The sequence below is a fragment of the Pungitius pungitius genome, unplaced genomic scaffold (genome assembly GCF_949316345.1).
Source record: "Pungitius pungitius unplaced genomic scaffold, fPunPun2.1 scaffold_34, whole genome shotgun sequence".
NCBI classification, from domain to species: domain Eukaryota; kingdom Metazoa; phylum Chordata; class Actinopteri; order Perciformes; family Gasterosteidae; genus Pungitius; species Pungitius pungitius.
Genome location: NW_026909849.1, coordinates 428,851 through 448,539, shown reverse-complemented (window position 1 = coordinate 448,539; position 19,689 = coordinate 428,851). Strand labels below are relative to the sequence as shown.

The 19,689-nt window shown below is 43.4% G+C and overlaps 40 non-coding genes across 40 annotated transcripts; all 40 read left to right on the top strand.

Annotated features, from left to right (window-relative positions):
* The first annotated feature begins 141 nt into the window (after positions 1–141).
* Positions 142–260, top strand: LOC134114554 (5S ribosomal RNA). Its single transcript, XR_009946921.1, has one exon. It is a non-coding gene; the product is annotated as a 5S ribosomal RNA (ribosomal RNA).
* A 396-nt stretch (positions 261–656) lies between these two features.
* Positions 657–775, top strand: LOC134114073 (5S ribosomal RNA). Its single transcript, XR_009946439.1, has one exon. It is a non-coding gene; the product is annotated as a 5S ribosomal RNA (ribosomal RNA).
* Positions 776–1,171: 396 nt separating this feature from the next.
* LOC134114748 (5S ribosomal RNA) lies at positions 1,172–1,290 on the top strand. Its single transcript, XR_009947115.1, has one exon. It is a non-coding gene; the product is annotated as a 5S ribosomal RNA (ribosomal RNA).
* A 339-nt stretch (positions 1,291–1,629) lies between these two features.
* LOC134114072 (5S ribosomal RNA) lies at positions 1,630–1,748 on the top strand. The gene has a single exon (XR_009946438.1). It is a non-coding gene; the product is annotated as a 5S ribosomal RNA (ribosomal RNA).
* A 339-nt stretch (positions 1,749–2,087) lies between these two features.
* LOC134114071 (5S ribosomal RNA) lies at positions 2,088–2,206 on the top strand. The gene has a single exon (XR_009946437.1). It is a non-coding gene; the product is annotated as a 5S ribosomal RNA (ribosomal RNA).
* Positions 2,207–2,602: 396 nt separating this feature from the next.
* Positions 2,603–2,721, top strand: LOC134114070 (5S ribosomal RNA). Its single transcript, XR_009946436.1, has one exon. It is a non-coding gene; the product is annotated as a 5S ribosomal RNA (ribosomal RNA).
* A 396-nt stretch (positions 2,722–3,117) lies between these two features.
* On the top strand, positions 3,118–3,236 carry LOC134114746 (5S ribosomal RNA). The gene has a single exon (XR_009947113.1). It is a non-coding gene; the product is annotated as a 5S ribosomal RNA (ribosomal RNA).
* Positions 3,237–3,575: 339 nt separating this feature from the next.
* On the top strand, positions 3,576–3,694 carry LOC134114069 (5S ribosomal RNA). The gene has a single exon (XR_009946435.1). It is a non-coding gene; the product is annotated as a 5S ribosomal RNA (ribosomal RNA).
* A 339-nt stretch (positions 3,695–4,033) lies between these two features.
* On the top strand, positions 4,034–4,152 carry LOC134114067 (5S ribosomal RNA). Its single transcript, XR_009946433.1, has one exon. It is a non-coding gene; the product is annotated as a 5S ribosomal RNA (ribosomal RNA).
* A 396-nt stretch (positions 4,153–4,548) lies between these two features.
* Positions 4,549–4,667, top strand: LOC134114066 (5S ribosomal RNA). Its single transcript, XR_009946432.1, has one exon. It is a non-coding gene; the product is annotated as a 5S ribosomal RNA (ribosomal RNA).
* Positions 4,668–5,006: 339 nt separating this feature from the next.
* Positions 5,007–5,125, top strand: LOC134114065 (5S ribosomal RNA). Its single transcript, XR_009946431.1, has one exon. It is a non-coding gene; the product is annotated as a 5S ribosomal RNA (ribosomal RNA).
* A 397-nt stretch (positions 5,126–5,522) lies between these two features.
* Positions 5,523–5,641, top strand: LOC134114064 (5S ribosomal RNA). The gene has a single exon (XR_009946430.1). It is a non-coding gene; the product is annotated as a 5S ribosomal RNA (ribosomal RNA).
* A 339-nt stretch (positions 5,642–5,980) lies between these two features.
* LOC134114453 (5S ribosomal RNA) lies at positions 5,981–6,099 on the top strand. The gene has a single exon (XR_009946818.1). It is a non-coding gene; the product is annotated as a 5S ribosomal RNA (ribosomal RNA).
* Positions 6,100–6,438: 339 nt separating this feature from the next.
* LOC134114306 (5S ribosomal RNA) lies at positions 6,439–6,557 on the top strand. Its single transcript, XR_009946672.1, has one exon. It is a non-coding gene; the product is annotated as a 5S ribosomal RNA (ribosomal RNA).
* Positions 6,558–6,954: 397 nt separating this feature from the next.
* Positions 6,955–7,073, top strand: LOC134114569 (5S ribosomal RNA). The gene has a single exon (XR_009946936.1). It is a non-coding gene; the product is annotated as a 5S ribosomal RNA (ribosomal RNA).
* Positions 7,074–7,412: 339 nt separating this feature from the next.
* Positions 7,413–7,531, top strand: LOC134114063 (5S ribosomal RNA). Its single transcript, XR_009946429.1, has one exon. It is a non-coding gene; the product is annotated as a 5S ribosomal RNA (ribosomal RNA).
* Positions 7,532–7,927: 396 nt separating this feature from the next.
* Positions 7,928–8,046, top strand: LOC134114062 (5S ribosomal RNA). The gene has a single exon (XR_009946428.1). It is a non-coding gene; the product is annotated as a 5S ribosomal RNA (ribosomal RNA).
* Positions 8,047–8,385: 339 nt separating this feature from the next.
* LOC134114061 (5S ribosomal RNA) lies at positions 8,386–8,504 on the top strand. Its single transcript, XR_009946427.1, has one exon. It is a non-coding gene; the product is annotated as a 5S ribosomal RNA (ribosomal RNA).
* A 397-nt stretch (positions 8,505–8,901) lies between these two features.
* LOC134114060 (5S ribosomal RNA) lies at positions 8,902–9,020 on the top strand. The gene has a single exon (XR_009946426.1). It is a non-coding gene; the product is annotated as a 5S ribosomal RNA (ribosomal RNA).
* A 339-nt stretch (positions 9,021–9,359) lies between these two features.
* On the top strand, positions 9,360–9,478 carry LOC134114645 (5S ribosomal RNA). Its single transcript, XR_009947012.1, has one exon. It is a non-coding gene; the product is annotated as a 5S ribosomal RNA (ribosomal RNA).
* A 339-nt stretch (positions 9,479–9,817) lies between these two features.
* LOC134114059 (5S ribosomal RNA) lies at positions 9,818–9,936 on the top strand. The gene has a single exon (XR_009946425.1). It is a non-coding gene; the product is annotated as a 5S ribosomal RNA (ribosomal RNA).
* Positions 9,937–10,275: 339 nt separating this feature from the next.
* On the top strand, positions 10,276–10,394 carry LOC134114540 (5S ribosomal RNA). The gene has a single exon (XR_009946907.1). It is a non-coding gene; the product is annotated as a 5S ribosomal RNA (ribosomal RNA).
* A 396-nt stretch (positions 10,395–10,790) lies between these two features.
* LOC134114359 (5S ribosomal RNA) lies at positions 10,791–10,909 on the top strand. The gene has a single exon (XR_009946725.1). It is a non-coding gene; the product is annotated as a 5S ribosomal RNA (ribosomal RNA).
* Positions 10,910–11,306: 397 nt separating this feature from the next.
* On the top strand, positions 11,307–11,425 carry LOC134114058 (5S ribosomal RNA). Its single transcript, XR_009946424.1, has one exon. It is a non-coding gene; the product is annotated as a 5S ribosomal RNA (ribosomal RNA).
* A 339-nt stretch (positions 11,426–11,764) lies between these two features.
* Positions 11,765–11,883, top strand: LOC134114056 (5S ribosomal RNA). Its single transcript, XR_009946422.1, has one exon. It is a non-coding gene; the product is annotated as a 5S ribosomal RNA (ribosomal RNA).
* Positions 11,884–12,280: 397 nt separating this feature from the next.
* Positions 12,281–12,399, top strand: LOC134114055 (5S ribosomal RNA). The gene has a single exon (XR_009946421.1). It is a non-coding gene; the product is annotated as a 5S ribosomal RNA (ribosomal RNA).
* Positions 12,400–12,738: 339 nt separating this feature from the next.
* LOC134114054 (5S ribosomal RNA) lies at positions 12,739–12,857 on the top strand. The gene has a single exon (XR_009946420.1). It is a non-coding gene; the product is annotated as a 5S ribosomal RNA (ribosomal RNA).
* Positions 12,858–13,253: 396 nt separating this feature from the next.
* Positions 13,254–13,372, top strand: LOC134114704 (5S ribosomal RNA). Its single transcript, XR_009947071.1, has one exon. It is a non-coding gene; the product is annotated as a 5S ribosomal RNA (ribosomal RNA).
* Positions 13,373–13,768: 396 nt separating this feature from the next.
* On the top strand, positions 13,769–13,887 carry LOC134114358 (5S ribosomal RNA). Its single transcript, XR_009946724.1, has one exon. It is a non-coding gene; the product is annotated as a 5S ribosomal RNA (ribosomal RNA).
* Positions 13,888–14,283: 396 nt separating this feature from the next.
* On the top strand, positions 14,284–14,402 carry LOC134114053 (5S ribosomal RNA). The gene has a single exon (XR_009946419.1). It is a non-coding gene; the product is annotated as a 5S ribosomal RNA (ribosomal RNA).
* A 396-nt stretch (positions 14,403–14,798) lies between these two features.
* Positions 14,799–14,917, top strand: LOC134114702 (5S ribosomal RNA). The gene has a single exon (XR_009947069.1). It is a non-coding gene; the product is annotated as a 5S ribosomal RNA (ribosomal RNA).
* Positions 14,918–15,313: 396 nt separating this feature from the next.
* Positions 15,314–15,432, top strand: LOC134114356 (5S ribosomal RNA). The gene has a single exon (XR_009946722.1). It is a non-coding gene; the product is annotated as a 5S ribosomal RNA (ribosomal RNA).
* Positions 15,433–15,828: 396 nt separating this feature from the next.
* LOC134114052 (5S ribosomal RNA) lies at positions 15,829–15,947 on the top strand. The gene has a single exon (XR_009946418.1). It is a non-coding gene; the product is annotated as a 5S ribosomal RNA (ribosomal RNA).
* A 396-nt stretch (positions 15,948–16,343) lies between these two features.
* LOC134114701 (5S ribosomal RNA) lies at positions 16,344–16,462 on the top strand. Its single transcript, XR_009947068.1, has one exon. It is a non-coding gene; the product is annotated as a 5S ribosomal RNA (ribosomal RNA).
* A 396-nt stretch (positions 16,463–16,858) lies between these two features.
* Positions 16,859–16,977, top strand: LOC134115052 (5S ribosomal RNA). Its single transcript, XR_009947414.1, has one exon. It is a non-coding gene; the product is annotated as a 5S ribosomal RNA (ribosomal RNA).
* A 397-nt stretch (positions 16,978–17,374) lies between these two features.
* On the top strand, positions 17,375–17,493 carry LOC134115201 (5S ribosomal RNA). The gene has a single exon (XR_009947563.1). It is a non-coding gene; the product is annotated as a 5S ribosomal RNA (ribosomal RNA).
* Positions 17,494–17,832: 339 nt separating this feature from the next.
* LOC134115200 (5S ribosomal RNA) lies at positions 17,833–17,951 on the top strand. The gene has a single exon (XR_009947562.1). It is a non-coding gene; the product is annotated as a 5S ribosomal RNA (ribosomal RNA).
* A 396-nt stretch (positions 17,952–18,347) lies between these two features.
* On the top strand, positions 18,348–18,466 carry LOC134115199 (5S ribosomal RNA). The gene has a single exon (XR_009947561.1). It is a non-coding gene; the product is annotated as a 5S ribosomal RNA (ribosomal RNA).
* A 395-nt stretch (positions 18,467–18,861) lies between these two features.
* LOC134114539 (5S ribosomal RNA) lies at positions 18,862–18,980 on the top strand. The gene has a single exon (XR_009946906.1). It is a non-coding gene; the product is annotated as a 5S ribosomal RNA (ribosomal RNA).
* A 396-nt stretch (positions 18,981–19,376) lies between these two features.
* LOC134114700 (5S ribosomal RNA) lies at positions 19,377–19,495 on the top strand. The gene has a single exon (XR_009947067.1). It is a non-coding gene; the product is annotated as a 5S ribosomal RNA (ribosomal RNA).
* Positions 19,496–19,689: the final 194 nt, after the last annotated feature.

The following is a 19,689-nucleotide window of genomic DNA, read 5'->3' as shown; positions in this document are numbered from 1 at the left end:
TTCTCTAGTCCATCCAATTTTCGGCATAGGATGTCACAGCCTTCTTTGCATACCCTTATTTAACCCACACAAAGATGCCAACGGCAGGCGTGACATAATTTTTTGACGCATTATAAAGGATTAGGAAAAAGATAAAAAGCAGCTTACGGCCATACCTCTCTGGTTCCGCCCGATCTCGTCTGATCTCGGAAGCTAAGCAGAGCAGGGCCTGGTTAGTACCTGGATGGAAGACCGCCTGCGAATCCCAGGTGCCGTAAGCTTTTTCACTTCTCTCTGAAAGCCGCCGAGCGCCGCAGATTGTACACCTACAAATTACAAAAAGTATATCACGTTGTCGAAGAGATGCATGTTTAGTGTTGTTTTAACGTTGGATATATAAGGAACTTAGACAATATCATCAAAATTGATTCCGTTTCATGGTTGCTAAATTAGTGTTGATCAACATTTAACAATTGGCATACTTTTGTTTGTAATTTAGCCGTTGAAATACAGGTGCTAACCCAACATGTTAGAATTGCCAGTGAAGAAAAGTAAAGTTACCTTCAGGTTTTAGGAACCTCTCTTGCCAATCCTAAGAACTGCTTCAATTTTAGAAAAAGAAACTCTTCTGATTATCTTTGACACGTTTTAAAGGATTAGGAAAAAGATAAAAAGCAGCTTACGGCCATACCTCTCTGGTTCCGCCCGATCTCGTCTGATCTCGGAAGCTAAGCAGAGCAGGGCCTGGTTAGTACCTGGATGGAAGACCGCCTGGGAATCCCAGGTGCCGTAAGCTTTTTCACTTCTCTCTGAAAGCCGCCGAGCGCCGCAGATTGTACACCTACAAATTACAAAAAGTACATCACATTGTCGAAGAGATGCATGTTTAGTGTTGTTTTAACGTTGGATATATAAGGAACTTAGACAATATCATCAAAATTGATTCCGTTTCATGGTTGCTAAATTAGTGTTGATCAACATTTAACAATTGGCATACTTTTGTTTGTAATTTAGCCGTTGAAATACAGGTGCTAACCCAACATGTTAGAATTGCCAGTGAAGAAAAGTAAAGTTACCTTCAGGTTTTAGGAACCTCTCTTGCCAATCCTAAGAACTGCTTCAATTTTAGAAAAAGAAACTCTTCTGATTATCTTTGACACGTTTTAAAGGATTAGGAAAAAGATAAAAAGCAGCGTACGGCCATACCTCTCTAGTTCCGCCCGATTTCGTCTGATCTCGGAAGCTAAGCAGAGCAGGGCCTGGTTAGTACCTGGATGGAAGACCGCCTGGGAATCCCAGGTGCCGTAAGCTTTTTCACTTCTCTCTCCGAAAGCCGCCCAGCGCCGCAGATTGTACACCCACACAATTGTAAAAAGTATTTCACATTGTAGAAGAGATGCAATAGGAAGAAGATGAAAGGTGGCTTATGTCCATACCATCGTCAGGCCATTTGAGGTGGCGGGGACTGCAATGGCCATCCACCGATTGGCTGGGACTCCTGGGCGGGTCTTCTCTAGTCCATCCAATTTTCGGCATAGGATGTCACAGCCTTCTTTGCATACCCTTATTTAACCCACACAAAGATGCCAACGGCAGGCGTGACATAATTTTTTGACGCATTATAAAGGATTAGGAAAAAGATAAAAAGCAGCTTACGGCCATACCTCTCTGGTTCCGCCCGATCTCGTCTGATCTCGGAAGCTAAGCAGAGCAGGGCCTGGTTAGTACCTGGATGGAAGACCGCCTGGGAATCCCAGGTGCCGTAAGCTTTTTCACTTCTCTCTCCGAAAGCCGCCCAGCGCCGCAGATTGTACACCTACACAATTGTAAAAAGTATTTCACATTGTAGAAGAGATGCAATAGGAAGAAGATGAAAGGTGGCTTACGTCCATACCATCGTCAGGCCATTTGAGGTGGCGGGGACTGCAATGGCCATCCACCGATTGGCTGGGACTCCTGGGCGGGTCTTCTCTAGTCCATCCAATTTTCGGCATAGGATGTCACAGCCTGCTTTGCATACCCTTATTTAACCCACACAAAGATGCCAACGGCAGGCGTGACATAATTTTTTGACGCATTATAAAGGATTAGGAAAAAGATAAAAAGCAGCTTACGGCCATACCTCTCTGGTTCCGCCCGATCTCGTCTGATCTCGGAAGCTAAGCAGAGCAGGGCCTGGTTAGTACCTGGATGGAAGACCGCCTGGGAATCCCAGGTGCCGTAAGCTTTTTCACTTCTCTCTGAAAGCCGCCGAGCGCCGCAGATTGTACACCTACAAATTACAAAAAGTATATCACGTTGTCGAAGAGATGCATGTTTAGTGTTGTTTTAACGTTGGATATATAAGGAACTTAGACAATATCATCAAAATTGATTCCGTTTCATGGTTGCTAAATTAGTGTTGATCAACATTTAACAATTGGCATACTTTTGTTTGTAATTTAGCCGTTGAAATACAGGTGCTAACCCAACATGTTAGAATTGCCAGTGAAGAAAAGTAAAGTTACCTTCAGGTTTTAGGAACCTCTCTTGCCAATCCTAAGAACTGCTTCAATTTTAGAAAAAGAAACTCTTCTGATTATCTTTGACACGTTTTAAAGGATTAGGAAAAAGATAAAAAGCAGCTTACGGCCATACCTCTCTGGTTCCGCCCGATCTCGTCTGATCTCGGAAGCTAAGCAGAGCAGGGCCTGGTTAGTACCTGGATGGAAGACCGCCTGGGAATCCCAGGTGCCGTAAGCTTTTTCACTTCTCTCTGAAAGCCGCCGAGCGCCGCAGATTGTACACCTACAAATTACAAAAAGTACATCACATTGTCGAAGAGATGCATGTTTAGTGTTGTTTTAACGTTGGATATATAAGGAACTTAGACAATATCATCAAAATTGATTCCGTTTCATGGTTGCTAAATTAGTGTTGATCAACATTTAACAATTGGCATACTTTTGTTTGTAATTTAGCCGTTGAAATACAGGTGCTAACCCAACATGTTAGAATTGCCAGTGAAGAAAAGTAAAGTTACCTTCAGGTTTTAGGAACCTCTCTTGCCAATCCTAAGAACTGCTTCAATTTTAGAAAAAGAAACTCTTCTGATTATCTTTGACACGTTTTAAAGGATTAGGAAAAAGATAAAAAGCAGCGTACGGCCATACCTCTCTAGTTCCGCCCGATTTCGTCTGATCTCGGAAGCTAAGCAGAGCAGGGCCTGGTTAGTACCTGGATGGAAGACCGCCTGGGAATCCCAGGTGCCGTAAGCTTTTTCACTTCTCTCTCCGAAAGCCGCCCAGCGCCGCAGATTGTACACCCACACAATTGTAAAAAGTATTTCACATTGTAGAAGAGATGCAATAGGAAGAAGATGAAAGGTGGCTTATGTCCATACCATCGTCAGGCCATTTGAGGTGGCGGGGACTGCAATGGCCATCCACCGATTGGCTGGGACTCCTGGGCGGGTCTTCTCTAGTCCATCCAATTTTCGGCATAGGATGTCACAGCCTTCTTTGCATACCCTTATTTAACCCACACAAAGATGCCAACGGCAGGCGTGACATAATTTTTTGACGCATTATAAAGGATTAGGAAAAAGATAAAAAGCAGCTTACGGCCATACCTCTCTGGTTCCGCCCGATCTCGTCTGATCTCGGAAGCTAAGCAGAGCAGGGCCTGGTTAGTACCTGGATGGAAGACCGCCTGGGAATCCCAGGTGCCGTAAGCTTTTTCACTTCTCTCTCCGAAAGCCGCCCAGCGCCGCAGATTGTACACCTACACAATTGTAAAAAGTATTTCACATTGTAGAAGAGATGCAATAGGAAGAAGATGAAAGGTGGCTTACGTCCATACCATCGTCAGGCCATTTGAGGTGGCGGGGACTGCAATGGCCATCCACCGATTGGCTGGGACTCCTGGGCGGGTCTTCTCTAGTCCATCCAATTTTCGGCATAGGATGTCACAGCCTGCTTTGCATACCCTTATTTAACCCACACAAAGATGCCAACGGCAGGCGTGACATAATTTTTTGACGCATTATAAAGGATTAGGAAAAAGATAAAAAGCAGCTTACGGCCATACCTCTCTGGTTCCGCCCGATCTCGTCTGATCTCGGAAGCTAAGCAGAGCAGGGCCTGGTTAGTACCTGGATGGAAGACCGCCTGGGAATCCCAGGTGCCGTAAGCTTTTTCACTTCTCTCTGAAAGCCGCCGAGCGCCGCAGATTGTACACCTACAAATTACAAAAAGTACATCACATTGTCGAAGAGATGCATGTTTAGTGTTGTTTTAACGTTGGATATATAAGGAACTTAGACAATATCATCAAAATTGATTCCGTTTCATGGTTGCTAAATTAGTGTTGATCAACATTTAACAATTGGCATACTTTTGTTTGTAATTTAGCCGTTGAAATACAGGTGCTAACCCAACATGTTAGAATTGCCAGTGAAGAAAAGTAAAGTTACCTTCAGGTTTTAGGAACCTCTCTTGCCAATCCTAAGAACTGCTTCAATTTTAGAAAAAGAAACTTTTCTGATTATCTTTGACACGTTCTAAAGGATTAGGAAAAAGATAAAAAGCAGCTTACGGCCATACCTCTCTGGTTCCGCCCGATCTCGTCTGATCTCGGAAGCTAAGCAGAGCAGGGCCTGGTTAGTACCTGGATGGAAGACCGCCTGGGAATCCCAGGTGCCGTAAGCTTTTTCACTTCTCTCTCCGAAAGCCGCCCAGCGCCGCAGATTCTACACCCACACAATTGTAAAAAGTATTTCACATTGTAGAAGAGATGCAATAGGAAGAAGATGAAAGGTGGCTTACGTCCATACCATCGTCAGGCCATTTGAGGTGGCGGGGACTGCAATGGCCATCCACCGATTGGCTGGGACTCCTGGGCGGGTCTTCTCTAGTCCATCCAATTTTCGGCATAGGATGTCACAGCCTTCTTTGCATACCCTTATTTAACCCACACAAAGATGCCAACGGCAGGCGTGACATAATTTTTTGACGCATTATAAAGGATTAGGAAAAAGATAAAAAGCAGCTTACGGCCATACCTCTCTGGTTCCGCCCGATCTCGTCTGATCTCGGAAGCTAAGCAGAGCAGGGCCTGGTTAGTACCTGGATGGAAGACCGCCTGGGAATCCCAGGTGCCGTAAGCTTTTTCACTTCTCTCTGAAAGCCGCCGAGCGCCGCAGATTGTACACCTACAAATTACAAAAAGTACATCACATTGTCGAAGAGATGCATGTTTAGTGTTGTTTTAACGTTGGATATATAAGGAACTTAGACAATATCATCAAAATTGATTCCGTTTCATGGTTGCTAAATTAGTGTTGATCAACATTTAACAATTGGCATACTTTTGTTTGTAATTTAGCCGTTGAAATACAGGTGCTAACCCAACATGTTAGAATTGCCAGTGAAGAAAAGTAAAGTTACCTTCAGGTTTTAGGAACCTCTCTTGCCAATCCTAAGAACTGCTTCAATTTTAGAAAAAGAAACTTTTCTGATTATCTTTGACACGTTCTAAAGGATTAGGAAAAAGATATTAAAGCAGCTTACGGCCATACCTCTCTGGTTCCGCCCGATCTCGTCTGATCTCGGAAGCTAAGCAGAGCAGGGCCTGGTTAGTACCTGGATGGAAGACCGCCTGGGAATCCCAGGTGCCGTAAGCTTTTTCACTTCTCTCTCCGAAAGCCGCCCAGCGCCGCAGATTGTACACCTACACAATTGTAAAAAGTATTTCACATTGTAGAAGAGATGCAATAGGAAGAAGATGAAAGGTGGCTTACGTCCATACCATCGTCAGGCCATTTGAGGTGGCGGGGACTGCAATGGCCATCCACCGATTGGCTGGGACTCCTGGGCGGGTCTTCTCTAGTCCATCCAATTTTCGGTATAGGATGTCACAGCCTTCTTTGCATACCCTTATTTAACCCACACAAAGATGCCAACGGCAGGCGTGACATAATTTTTTGACGCATTATAAAGGATTAGGAAAAAGATAAAAAGCAGCATACGGCCATACCTCTCTGGTTCCGCCCGATCTCGTCTGATCTCGGAAGCTAAGCAGAGCAGGGCCTGGTTAGTACCTGGATGGAAGACCGCCTGGGAATCCCAGGTGCCGTAAGCTTTTTCACTTCTCTCTCCGAAAGCCGCCCAGCGCCGCAGATTGTACACCTACACAATTGTAAAAAGTATTTCACATTGTAGAAGAGATGCAATAGGAAGAAGATGAAAGGTGGCTTACGTCCATACCATCGTCAGGCCATTTGAGGTGGCGGGGACTGCAATGGCCATCCACCGATTGGCTGGGACTCCTGGGCGGGTCTTCTCTAGTCCATCCAATTTTCGGCATAGGATGTCACAGCCTTCTTTGCATACCCTTATTTAACCCACACAAAGATGCCAACGGCAGGCGTGACATAATTTTTTGACGCATTATAAAGGATTAGGAAAAAGATAAAAAGCAGCTTACGGCTATACCTCTCTGGTTCCGCCCGATCTCGTCTGATCTCGGAAGCTAAGCAGAGCAGGGCCTGGTTAGTACCTGGATGGAAGACCGCCTGGGAATCCCAGGTGCCGTAAGCTTTTTCACTTCTCTCTGAAAGCCGCCGAGCGCCGCAGATTGTACACCTACAAATTACAAAAAGTACATCACATTGTCGAAGAGATGCATGTTTAGTGTTGTTTTAACGTTGGATATATAAGGAACTTAGACAATATCATCAAAATTGATTCCGTTTCATGGTTGCTAAATTAGTGTTGATCAACATTTAACAATTGGCATACTTTTGTTTGTAATTTAGCCGTTGAAATACAGGTGCTAACCCAACATGTTAGAATTGCCAGTGAAGAAAAGTAAAGTTACCTTCAGGTTTTAGGAACCTCTCTTGCCAATCCTAAGAACTGCTTCAATTTTAGAAAAAGAAACTTTTCTGATTATCTTTGACACGTTCTAAAGGATTAGGAAAAAGATATTAAAGCAGCTTACGGCCATACCTCTCTGGTTCCGCCCGATCTCGTCTGATCTCGGAAGCTAAGCAGATCAGGGCCTGGTTAGTACCTGGATGGAAGACCGCCTGGGAATCCCAGGTGCCGTAAGCTTTTTCACTTCTCTCTCCGAAAGCCGCCCAGCGCCGCAGATTGTACACCTACACAATTGTAAAAAGTATTTCACATTGTAGAAGAGATGCAATAGGAAGAAGATGAAAGGTGGCTTACGTCCATACCATCGTCAGGCCATTTGAGGTGGCGGGGACTGCAATGGCCATCCACCGATTGGCTGGGACTCCTGGGCGGGTCTTCTCTAGTCCATCCAATTTTCGGCATAGGATGTCACAGCCTTCTTTGCATACCCTTATTTAACCCACACAAAGATGCCAACGGCAGGCGTGACATAATTTTTTGACGCATTATAAAGGATTAGGAAAAAGATAAAAAGCAGCTTACGGCCATACCTCTCTGGTTCCGCCCGATCTCGTCTGATCTCGGAAGCTAAGCAGAGCAGGGCCTGGTTAGTACCTGGATGGAAGACCGCCTGGGAATCCCAGGTGCCGTAAGCTTTTTCACTTCTCTCTGAAAGCCGCCGAGCGCCGCAGATTGTACACCTACAAATTACAAAAAGTATATCACATTGTCGAAGAGATGCATGTTTAGTGTTGTTTTAACGTTGGATATATAAGGAACTTAGACAATATCATCAAACTTGATTCCGTTTCATGGTTGCTAAATTAGTGTTGATCAACATTTAACAATTGGCCTACTTTTGTTTGTAATTTAGCCGTTGAAATACAGGTGCTAACCCAACATGTTAGAATTGCCAGTGAAGAAAAGTAAAGTTACCTTCAGGTTTTAGGAACCTCTCTTGCCAATCCTAAGAACTGCTTCAATTTTAGAAAAAGAAACTCTTCTGATTATCTTTGACACGTTCTAAAGGATTAGGAAAAAGATAAAAAGCAGCTTACGGCCATACCTCTCTGGTTCCGCCCGATCTCGTCTGATCTCGGAAGCTAAGCAGAGCAGGGCCTGGTTAGTACCTGGATGGAAGACCGCCTGGGAATCCCAGGTGCCGTAAGCTTTTTCACTTCTCTCTCCGAAAGCCGCCCAGCGCCGCAGATTGTACACCTACACAATTGTAAAAAGTATTTCACATTGTAGAAGAGATGCAATAGGAAGAAGATGAAAGGTGGCTTACGTCCATACCATCGTCAGGCCATTTGAGGTGGCGGGGACTGCAATGGCCATCCACCGATTGGCTGGGACTCCTGGGCGGGTCTTCTCTAGTCCATCCAATTTTCGGCATAGGATGTCACAGCCTTCTTTGCATACCCTTATTTAACCCACACAAAGATGCCAACGGCAGGCGTGACATAATTTTTTGACGCATTATAAAGGATTAGGAAAAAGATAAAAAGCAGCTTACGGCCATACCTCTCTGGTTCCGCCCGATCTCGTCTGATCTCGGAAGCTAAGCAGAGCAGGGCCTGGTTAGTACCTGGATGGAAGACCGCCTGGGAATCCCAGGTGCCGTAAGCTTTTTCACTTCTCTCTGAAAGCCGCCGAGCGCCGCAGATTGTACACCTACAAATTACAAAAAGTATATCACATTGTCGAAGAGATGCATGTTTAGTGTTGTTTTAACGTTGGATATATAAGGAACTTAGACAATATCATCAAAATTGATTCCGTTTCATGGTTGCTAAATTAGTGTTGATCAACATTTAACAATTGGCATACTTTTGTTTGTAATTTAGCCGTTGAAATACAGGTGCTAACCCAACATGTTAGAATTGCCAGTGAAGAAAAGTAAAGTTACCTTCAGGTTTTAGGAACCTCTCTTGCCAATCCTAAGAACTGCTTCAATTTTAGAAAAAGAAACTTTTCTGATTATCTTTGACACGTTCTAAAGGATTAGGAAAAAGATATTAAAGCAGCTTACGGCCATACCTCTCTGGTTCCGCCCGATCTCGTCTGATCTCGGAAGCTAAGCAGAGCAGGGCCTGGTTAGTACCTGGATGGAAGACCGCCTGGGAATCCCAGGTGCCGTAAGCTTTTTCACTTCTCTCTCCGAAAGCCGCCCAGCGCCGCAGATTGTACACCTACACAATTGTAAAAAGTATTTCACATTGTAGAAGAGATGCAATAGGAAGAAGATGAAAGGTGGCTTACGTCCATACCATCGTCAGGCCATTTGAGGTGGCGGGGACTGCAATGGCCATCCACCGATTGGCTGGGACTCCTGGGCGGGTCTTCTCTAGTCCATCCAATTTTCGGCATAGGATGTCACAGCCTTCTTTGCATACCCTTATTTAACCCACACAAAGATGCCAACGGCAGGCGTGACATAATTTTTTGACGCATTATAAAGGATTAGGAAAAAGATAAAAAGCAGCTTACGACCATACCTCTCTGGTTCTGCCCGATCTCGTCTGATCTCGGAAGCTAAGCAGAGCAGGGCCTGGTTAGTACCTGGATGGAAGACCGCCTGGGAATCCCAGGTGCCGTAAGCTTTTTCACTTCTCTCTCTGAAAGCCGCCCAGCGCCGCAGATTGTACACCTACACAATTGTAAAAAGTATTTCACATTGTAGAAGAGATGCAATAGGAAGAAGATGAAAGGTGGCTTACGTCCATACCATCGTCAGGCCATTTGAGGTGGCGGGGACTGCAATGGCCATCCACCGATTGGCTGGGACTCCTGGGCGGGTCTTCTCTAGTCCATCCAATTTTCGGCATAGGATGTCACAGCCTTCTTTGCATACCCTTATTTAACCCACACAAAGATGCCAACGGCAGGCGTGACATAATTTTTTGACGCATTATAAAGGATTAGGAAAAAGATAAAAAGCAGCTTACGGCCATACCTCTCTGGTTCCGCCCGATCTCGTCTGATCTCGGAAGCTAAGCAGAGCAGGGCCTGGTTAGTACCTGGATGGAAGACCGCCTGGGAATCCCAGGTGCCGTAAGCTTTTTCACTTCTCTCTCCGAAAGCCTCCCAGCGCCGCAGATTGTACACCCACACAATTGTAAAAAGTATTTCACATTGTAGAAGAGATGCAATAGGAAGAAGATGAAAGGTGGCTTACGTCCATACCATCGTCAGGCCATTTGAGGTGGCGGGGACTGCAATGGCCATCCACCGATTGGCTGGGACTCCTGGGCGGGTCTTCTCTAGTCCATCCAATTTTCGGCATAGGATGTCACAGCCTTCTTTGCATACCCTTATTTAACCCACACAAAGATGCCAACGGCAGGCGTGACATAATTTTTTGACGCATTATAAAGGATTAGGAAAAAGATAAAAAGCAGCTTACGGCCATACCTCTCTGGTTCCGCCCGATCTCGTCTGATCTCGGAAGCTAAGCAGAGCAGGGCCTGCTTAGTACCTGGATGGAAGACCGCCTGGGAATCCCAGGTGCCGTAAGCTTTTTCACTTCTCTCTGAAAGCCGCCGAGCGCCGCAGATTGTACACCTACAAATTACAAAAAGTATATCACATTGTCGAAGAGATGCATGTTTAGTGTTGTTTTAACGTTGGATATATAAGGAACTTAGACAATATCATCAAAATTGATTCCGTTTCATGGTTGCTAAATTAGTGTTGATCAACATTTAACAATTGGCCTACTTTTGTTTGTAATTTAGCCGTTGAAATACAGGTGCTAACCCAACATGTTAGAATTGCCAGTGAAGAAAAGTAAAGTTACCTTCAGGTTTTAGGAACCTCTCTTGCCAATCCTAAGAACTGCTTCAATTTTAGAAAAAGAAACTCTTCTGATTATCTTTGACACGTTTTAAAGGATTAGGAAAAAGATAAAAAGCAGCTTACGACCATACCTCTCTGGTTCCGCCCGATCTCATCTGATCTCGGAAGCTAAGCAGAGCAGGGCCTGGTTAGTACCTGGATGGAAGACCGCCTGGGAATCCCAGGTGCCGTAAGCTTTTTCACTTCTCTCTGAAAGCCGCCGAGCGCCGCAGATTGTACACCTACAAATTACAAAAAGTATATCACATTGTCGAAGAGATGCATGTTTAGTGTTGTTTTAACGTTGGATATATAAGGAACTTAGACAATATCATCAAAATTGATTCCGTTTCATGGTTGCTAAATTAGTGTTGATCAACATTTAACAATTGGCATACTTTTGTTTGTAATTTAGCCGTTGAAATACAGGTGCTAACCCAACATGTTAGAATTGCCAGTGAAGAAAAGTAAAGTTACCTTCAGGTTTTAGGAACCTCTCTTGCCAATCCTAAGAACTGCTTCAATTTTAGAAAAAGAAACTTTTCTGATTATCTTTGACACGTTCTAAAGGATTAGGAAAAAGATATTAAAGCAGCTTACGGCCATACCTCTCTGGTTCCGCCCGATCTCGTCTGATCTCGGAAGCTAAGCAGAGCAGGGCCTGGTTAGTACCTGGATGGAAGACCGCCTGGGAATCCCAGGTGCCGTAAGCTTTTTCACTTCTCTCTCCGAAAGCCGCCCAGCGCCGCAGATTGTACACCTACACAATTGTAAAAAGTATTTCACATTGTAGAAGAGATGCAATAGGAAGAAGATGAAAGGTGGCTTACGTCCATACCATCGTCAGGCCATTTGAGGTGGCGGGGACTGCAATGGCCATCCACCGATTGGCTGGGACTCCTGGGCGGGTCTTCTCTAGTCCATCCAATTTTCGGCATAGGATGTCACAGCCTTCTTTGCATACCCTTATTTAACCCACACAAAGATGCCAACGGCAGGCGTGACATAATTTTTTGACGCATTATAAAGGATTAGGAAAAAGATAAAAAGCAGCTTACGGCCATACCTCTCTGGTTCCGCCCGATCTCGTCTGATCTCGGAAGCTAAGCAGAGCAGGGCCTGGTTAGTACCTGGATGGAAGACCGCCTGGGAATCCCAGGTGCCGTAAGCTTTTTCACTTCTCTCTGAAAGCCGCCGAGCGCCGCAGATTGTACACCTACAAATTACAAAAAGTATATCACATTGTCGAAGAGATGCATGTTTAGTGTTGTTTTAACGTTGGATATATAAGGAACTTAGACAATATCATCAAAATTGATTCCGTTTCATGGTTGCTAAATTAGTGTTGATCAACATTTAACAATTGGCATACTTTTGTTTGTAATTTAGCCGTTGAAATACAGGTGCTAACCCAACATGTTAGAATTGCCAGTGAAGAAAAGTAAAGTTACCTTCAGGTTTTAGGAACCTCTCTTGCCAATCCTAAGAACTGCTTCAATTTTAGAAAAAGAAACTTTTCTGATTATCTTTGACACGTTCTAAAGGATTAGGAAAAAGATATTAAAGCAGCTTACGGCCATACCTCTCTGGTTCCGCCCGATCTCGTCTGATCTCGGAAGCTAAGCAGAGCAGGGCCTGGTTAGTACCTGGATGGAAGACCGCCTGGGAATCCCAGGTGCCGTAAGCTTTTTCACTTCTCTCTCCGAAAGCCGCCCAGCGCCGCAGATTGTACACCTACACAATTGTAAAAAGTATTTCACATTGTAGAAGAGATGCAATAGGAAGAAGATGAAAGGTGGCTTACGTCCATACCATCGTCAGGCCATTTGAGGTGGCGGGGACTGCAATGGCCATCCACCGATTGGCTGGGACTCCTGGGCGGGTCTTCTCTAGTCCATCCAATTTTCGGCATAGGATGTCACAGCCTTCTTTGCATACCCTTATTTAACCCACACAAAGATGCCAACGGCAGGCGTGACATAATTTTTTGACGCATTATAAAGGATTAGGAAAAAGATAAAAAGCAGCTTACGGCCATACCTCTCTGGTTCCGCCCGATCTCGTCTGATCTCGGAAGCTAAGCAGAGCAGGGCCTGGTTAGTACCTGGATGGAAGACCGCCTGGGAATCCCAGGTGCCGTAAGCTTTTTCACTTCTCTCTGAAAGCCGCCGAGCGCCGCAGATTGTACACCTACAAATTACAAAAAGTATATCACATTGTCGAAGAGATGCATGTTTAGTGTTGTTTTAACGTTGGATATATAAGGAACTTAGACAATATCATCAAAATTGATTCCGTTTCATGGTTGCTAAATTAGTGTTGATCAACATTTAACAATTGGCCTACTTTTGTTTGTAATTTAGCCGTTGAAATACAGGTGCTAACCCAACATGTTAGAATTGCCAGTGAAGAAAAGTAAAGTTACCTTCAGGTTTTAGGAACCTCTCTTGCCAATCCTAAGAACTGCTTCAATTTTAGAAAAAGAAACTCTTCTGATTATCTTTGACACGTTTTAAAGGATTAGGAAAAAGATAAAAAGCAGCGTACGGCCATACCTCTCTGGTTCCGCCCGATTTCGTCTGATCTCGGAAGCTAAGCAGAGCAGGGCCTGGTTAGTACCTGGATGGAAGACCGCCTGGGAATCCCAGGTGCCGTAAGCTTTTTCACTTCTCTCTGAAAGCCGCCGAGCGCCGCAGATTGTACACCTACAAATTACAAAAAGTATATCACATTGTCGAAGAGATGCATGTTTAGTGTTGTTTTAACGTTGGATATATAAGGAACTTAGACAATATCATCAAAATTGATTCCGTTTCATGGTTGCTAAATTAGTGTTGATCAACATTTAACAATTGGCCTACTTTTGTTTGTAATTTAGCCGTTGAAATACAGGTGCTAACCCAACATGTTAGAATTGCCAGTGAAGAAAAGTAAAGTTACCTTCAGGTTTTAGGAACCTCTCTTGCCAATCCTAAGAACTGCTTCAATTTTAGAAAAAGAAACTCTTCTGATTATCTTTGACACGTTTTAAAGGATTAGGAAAAAGATAAAAAGCAGCTTACGACCATACCTCTCTGGTTCCGCCCGATCTCATCTGATCTCGGAAGCTAAGCAGAGCAGGGCCTGGTTAGTACCTGGATGGAAGACCGCCTGGGAATCCCAGGTGCCGTAAGCTTTTTCACTTCTCTCTGAAAGCCGCCGAGCGCCGCAGATTGTACACCTACAAATTACAAAAAGTATATCACATTGTCGAAGAGATGCATGTTTAGTGTTGTTTTAACGTTGGATATATAAGGAACTTAGACAATATCATCAAAATTGATTCCGTTTCATGGTTGCTAAATTAGTGTTGATCAACATTTAACAATTGGCCTACTTTTGTTTGTAATTTAGCCGTTGAAATACAGGTGCTAACCCAACATGTTAGAATTGCCAGTGAAGAAAAGTAAAGTTACCTTCAGGTTTTAGGAACCTCTCTTGCCAATCCTAAGAACTGCTTCAATTTTAGAAAAAGAAACTCTTCTGATTATCTTTGACACGTTCTAAAGGATTAGGAAAAAGATAAAAAGCAGCTTACGGCCATACCTCTCTGGTTCCGCCCGATCTCGTCTGATCTCGGAAGCTAAGCAGAGCAGGGCCTGGTTAGTACCTGGATGGAAGACCGCCTGGGAATCCCAGGTGCCGTAAGCTTTTTCACTTCTCTCTGAAAGCCGCCGAGCGCCGCAGATTGTACACCTACAAATTACAAAAAGTATATCACATTGTCGAAGAGATGCATGTTTAGTGTTGTTTTAACGTTGGATATATAAGGAACTTAGACAATATCATCAAAATTGATTCCGTTTCATGGTTGCTAAATTAGTGTTGATCAACATTTAACAATTGGCCTACTTTTGTTTGTAATTTAGCCGTTGAAATACAGGTGCTAACCCAACATGTTAGAATTGCCAGTGAAGAAAAGTAAAGTTACCTTCAGGTTTTAGGAACCTCTCTTGCCAATCCTAAGAACTGCTTCAATTTTAGAAAAAGAAACTCTTCTGATTATCTTTGACACGTTTTAAAGGATTAGGAAAAAGATAAAAAGCAGCGTACGGCCATACCTCTCTGGTTCCGCCCGATTTCGTCTGATCTCGGAAGCTAAGCAGAGCAGGGCCTGGTTAGTACCTGGATGGAAGACCGCCTGGGAATCCCAGGTGCCGTAAGCTTTTTCACTTCTCTCTGAAAGCCGCCGAGCGCCGCAGATTGTACACCTACAAATTACAAAAAGTATATCACATTGTCGAAGAGATGCATGTTTAGTGTTGTTTTAACGTTGGATATATAAGGAACTTAGACAATATCATCAAAATTGATTCCGTTTCATGGTTGCTAAATTAGTGTTGATCAACATTTAACAATTGGCCTACTTTTGTTTGTAATTTAGCCGTTGAAATACAGGTGCTAACCCAACATGTTAGAATTGCCAGTGAAGAAAAGTAAAGTTACCTTCAGGTTTTAGGAACCTCTCTTGCCAATCCTAAGAACTGCTTCAATTTTAGAAAAAGAAACTCTTCTGATTATCTTTGACACGTTTTAAAGGATTAGGAAAAAGATAAAAAGCAGCTTACGACCATACCTCTCTGGTTCCGCCCGATCTCATCTGATCTCGGAAGCTAAGCAGAGCAGGGCCTGGTTAGTACCTGGATGGAAGACCGCCTGGGAATCCCAGGTGCCGTAAGCTTTTTCACTTCTCTCTGAAAGCCGCCGAGCGCCGCAGATTGTACACCTACAAATTACAAAAAGTATATCACATTGTCGAAGAGATGCATGTTTAGTGTTGTTTTAACGTTGGATATATAAGGAACTTAGACAATATCATCAAAATTGATTCCGTTTCATGGTTGCTAAATTAGTGTTGATCAACATTTAACAATTGGCCTACTTTTGTTTGTAATTTAGCCGTTGAAATACAGGTGCTAACCCAACATGTTAGAATTGCCAGTGAAGAAAAGTAAAGTTACCTTCAGGTTTTAGGAACCTCTCTTGCCAATCCTAAGAACTGCTTCAATTTTAGAAAAAGAAACTCTTCTGATTATCTTTGACACGTTCTAAAGGATTAGGAAAAAGATAAAAAGCAGCTTACGGCCATACCTCTCTGGTTCCGCCCGATCTCGTCTGATCTCGGAAGCTAAGCAGAGCAGGGCCTGGTTAGTACCTGGATGGAAGACCGCCTGGGAATCCCAGGTGCCGTAAGCTTTTTCACTTCTCTCTGAAAGCCGCCGAGCGCCGCAGATTGTACACCTACAAATTACAAAAAGTATATCACATTGTCGAAGAGATGCATGTTTAGTGTTGTTTTAACGTTGGATATATAAGGAACTTAGACAATATCATCAAAATTGATTCCGTTTCATGGTTGCTAAATTAGTGTTGATCAACATTTAACAATTGGCCTACTTTTGTTTGTAATTTAGCCGTTGAAATACAGGTGCTAACCCAACATGTTAGAATTGCCAGTGAAGAAAAGTAAAGTTACCTTCAGGTTTTAGGAACCTCTCTTGCCAATCCTAAGAACTGCTTCAATTTTAGAAAAAGAAACTCTTCTGATTATCTTTGACACGTTTTAAAGGATTAGGAAAAAGATAAAAAGCAGCGTACGGCCATACCTCTCTGGTTCCGCCCGATTTCGTCTGATCTCGGAAGCTAAGCAGAGCAGGGCCTGGTTAGTACCTGGATGGAAGACCGCCTGGGAATCCCAGGTGCCGTAAGCTTTTTCACTTCTCTCTGAAAGCCGCCGAGCGCCGCAGATTGTACACCTACAAATTACAAAAAGTATATCACATTGTCGAAGAGATGCATGTTTAGTGTTGTTTTAACGTTGGATATATAAGGAACTTAGACAATATCATCAAAATTGATTCCGTTTCATGGTTGCTAAATTAGTGTTGATCAACATTTAACAATTGGCCTACTTTTGTTTGTAATTTAGCCGTTGAAATACAGGTGCTAACCCAACATGTTAGAATTGCAAGTGAAGAAAAGTAAAGTTACCTTCAGGTTTTAGGAACCTCTCTTGCCAATCCTAAGAACTGCTTCAATTTTAGAAAAAGAAACTCTTCTGATTATCTTTGACACGTTTTAAAGGATTAGGAAAAAGATAAAAAGCAGCTTACGACCATACCTCTCTGGTTCCGCCCGATCTCATCTGATCTCGGAAGGTAAGCAGAGCAGGGCCTGGTTAGTACCTGGATGGAAGACCGCCTGGGAATCCCAGGTGCCGTAAGCTTTTTCACTTCTCTCTGAAAGCCGCCGAGCGCCGCAGATTGTACACCTACAAATTACAAAAAGTATATCACATTGTCGAAGAGATGCATGTTTAGTGTTGTTTTAACGTTGGATATATAAGGAACTTAGACAATATCATCAAAATTGATTCCGTTTCATGGTTGCTAAATTAGTGTTGATCAACATTTAACAATTGGCATACTTTTGTTTGTAATTTAGCCGTTGAAATACAGGTGCTAACCCAACATGTTAGAATTGCCAGTGAAGAAAAGTAAAGTTACCTTCAGGTTTTAGGAACCTCTCTTGCCAATCCTAAGAACTGCTTCAATTTTAGAAAAAGAAACTTTTCTGATTATCTTTGACACGTTCTAAAGGATTAGGAAAAAGATATTAAAGCAGCTTACGGCCATACCTCTCTGGTTCCGCCCGATCTCGTCTGATCTCGGAAGCTAAGCAGAGCAGGGCCTGGTTAGTACCTGGATGGAAGACCGCCTGGGAATCCCAGGTGCCGTAAGCTTTTTCACTTCTCTCTCCGAAAGCCGCCCAGCGCCGCAGATTGTACACCTACACAATTGTAAAAAGTATTTCACATTGTAGAAGAGATGCAATAGGAAGAAGATGAAAGGTGGCTTACGTCCATACCATCGTCAGGCCATTTGAGGTGGCGGGGACTGCAATGGCCATCCACCGATTGGCTGGGACTCCTGGGCGGGTCTTCTCTAGTCCATCCAATTTTCGGCATAGGATGTCACAGCCTTCTTTGCATACCCTTATTTAACCCACACAAAGATGCCAACGGCAGGCGTGACATAATTTTTTGACGCATTATAAAGGATTAGGAAAAAGATAAAAAGCAGCTTACGGCCATACCTCTCTGGTTCCGCCCGATCTCGTCTGATCTCGGAAGCTAAGCAGAGCAGGGCCTGGTTAGTACCTGGATGGAAGACCGCCTGGGAATCCCAGGTGCCGTAAGCTTTTTCACTTCTCTCTGAAAGCCGCCGAGCGCCGCAGATTGTACACCTACAAATTACAAAAAGTATATCACATTGTCGAAGAGATGCATGTTTAGTGTTGTTTTAACGTTGGATATATAAGGAACTTAGACAATATCATCAAAATTGATTCCGTTTCATGGTTGCTAAATTAGTGTTGATCAACATTTAACAATTGGCCTACTTTTGTTTGTAATTTAGCCGTTGAAATACAGGTGCTAACCCAACATGTTAGAATTGCCAGTGAAGAAAAGTAAAGTTACCTTCAGGTTTTAGGAACCTCTCTTGCCAATCCTAAGAACTGCTTCAATTTTAGAAAAAGAAACTCTTCTGATTATCTTTGACACGTTTTAAAGGATTAGGAAAAAGATAAAAAGCAGCTTACGGCCATACCTCTCTGGTTCCGCCCGATCTCGTCTGATCTCGGAAGCTAAGCAGAGCAGGGCCTGGTTAGTACCTGGATGGAAGACCGCCTGGGAATCCCAGGTGCCGTAAGCTTTTCACTTCTCTCTGAAAGCTGCCGAGCGCCGCAGATTGTACACCTACAAATTACAAAAAGTACATCACATTGTCGAAGAGATGCATGTTTAGTGTTGTTTTAACGTTGGATATATAAGGAACTTAGACAATATCATCAAAATTGATTCCGTTTCATGGTTGCTAAATTAGTGTTGATCAACATTTAACAATTGGCATACTTTTGTTTGTAATTTAGCCGTTGAAATACAGGTGCTAACCCAACATGTTAGAATTGCCAGTGAAGAAAAGTAAAGTTACCTTCAGGTTTTAGGAACCTCTCTTGCCAATCCTAAGAACTGCTTCAATTTTAGAAAAAGAAACTCTTCTGATTATCTTTGACACGTTCTAAAGGATTAGGAAAAAGATAAAAAGCAGCTTACGGCCATACCTCTCTGGTTCCGCCCGATCTCGTCTGATCTCGGAAGCTAAGCAGAGCAGGGCCTGCTTAGTACCTGGATGGAAGACCGCCTGGGAATCCCAGGTGCCGTAAGCTTTTTCACTTCTCTCTGAAAGCCGCCGAGCGCCGCAGATTGTACACCTACAAATTACAAAAAGTATATCACATTGTCGAAGAGATGCATGTTTAGTGTTGTTTTAACGTTGGATATATAAGGAACTTAGACAATATCATCAAAATTGATTCCGTTTCATGGTTGCTAAATTAGTGTTGATCAACATTTAACAATTGGCCTACTTTTGTTTGTAATTTAGCCGTTGAAATACAGGTGCTAACCCAACATGTTAGAATTGCCAGTGAAGAAAAGTAAAGTTACCTTCAGGTTTTAGGAACCTCTCTTGCCAATCCTAAGAACTGCTTCAATTTTAGAAAAAGAAACTCTTCTGATTATCTTTGACACGTTTTAAAGGATTAGGAAAAAGATAAAAAGCAGCGTACGGCCATACCTCTCTGGTTCCGCCCGATTTCGTCTGATCTCGGAAGCTAAGCAGAGCAGGGCCTGGTTAGTACCTGGATGGAAGACCGCCTGGGAATCCCAGGTGCCGTAAGCTTTTTCACTTCTCTCTGAAAGCCGCCGAGCGCCGCAGATTGTACACCTACAAATTACAAAAAGTATATCACATTGTCGAAGAGATGCATGTTTAGTGTTGTTTTAACGTTGGATATTTAAGGAACTTAGACAATATCATCAAAATTGATTCCGTTTCATGGTTGCTAAATTAGTGTTGATCAACATTTAACAATT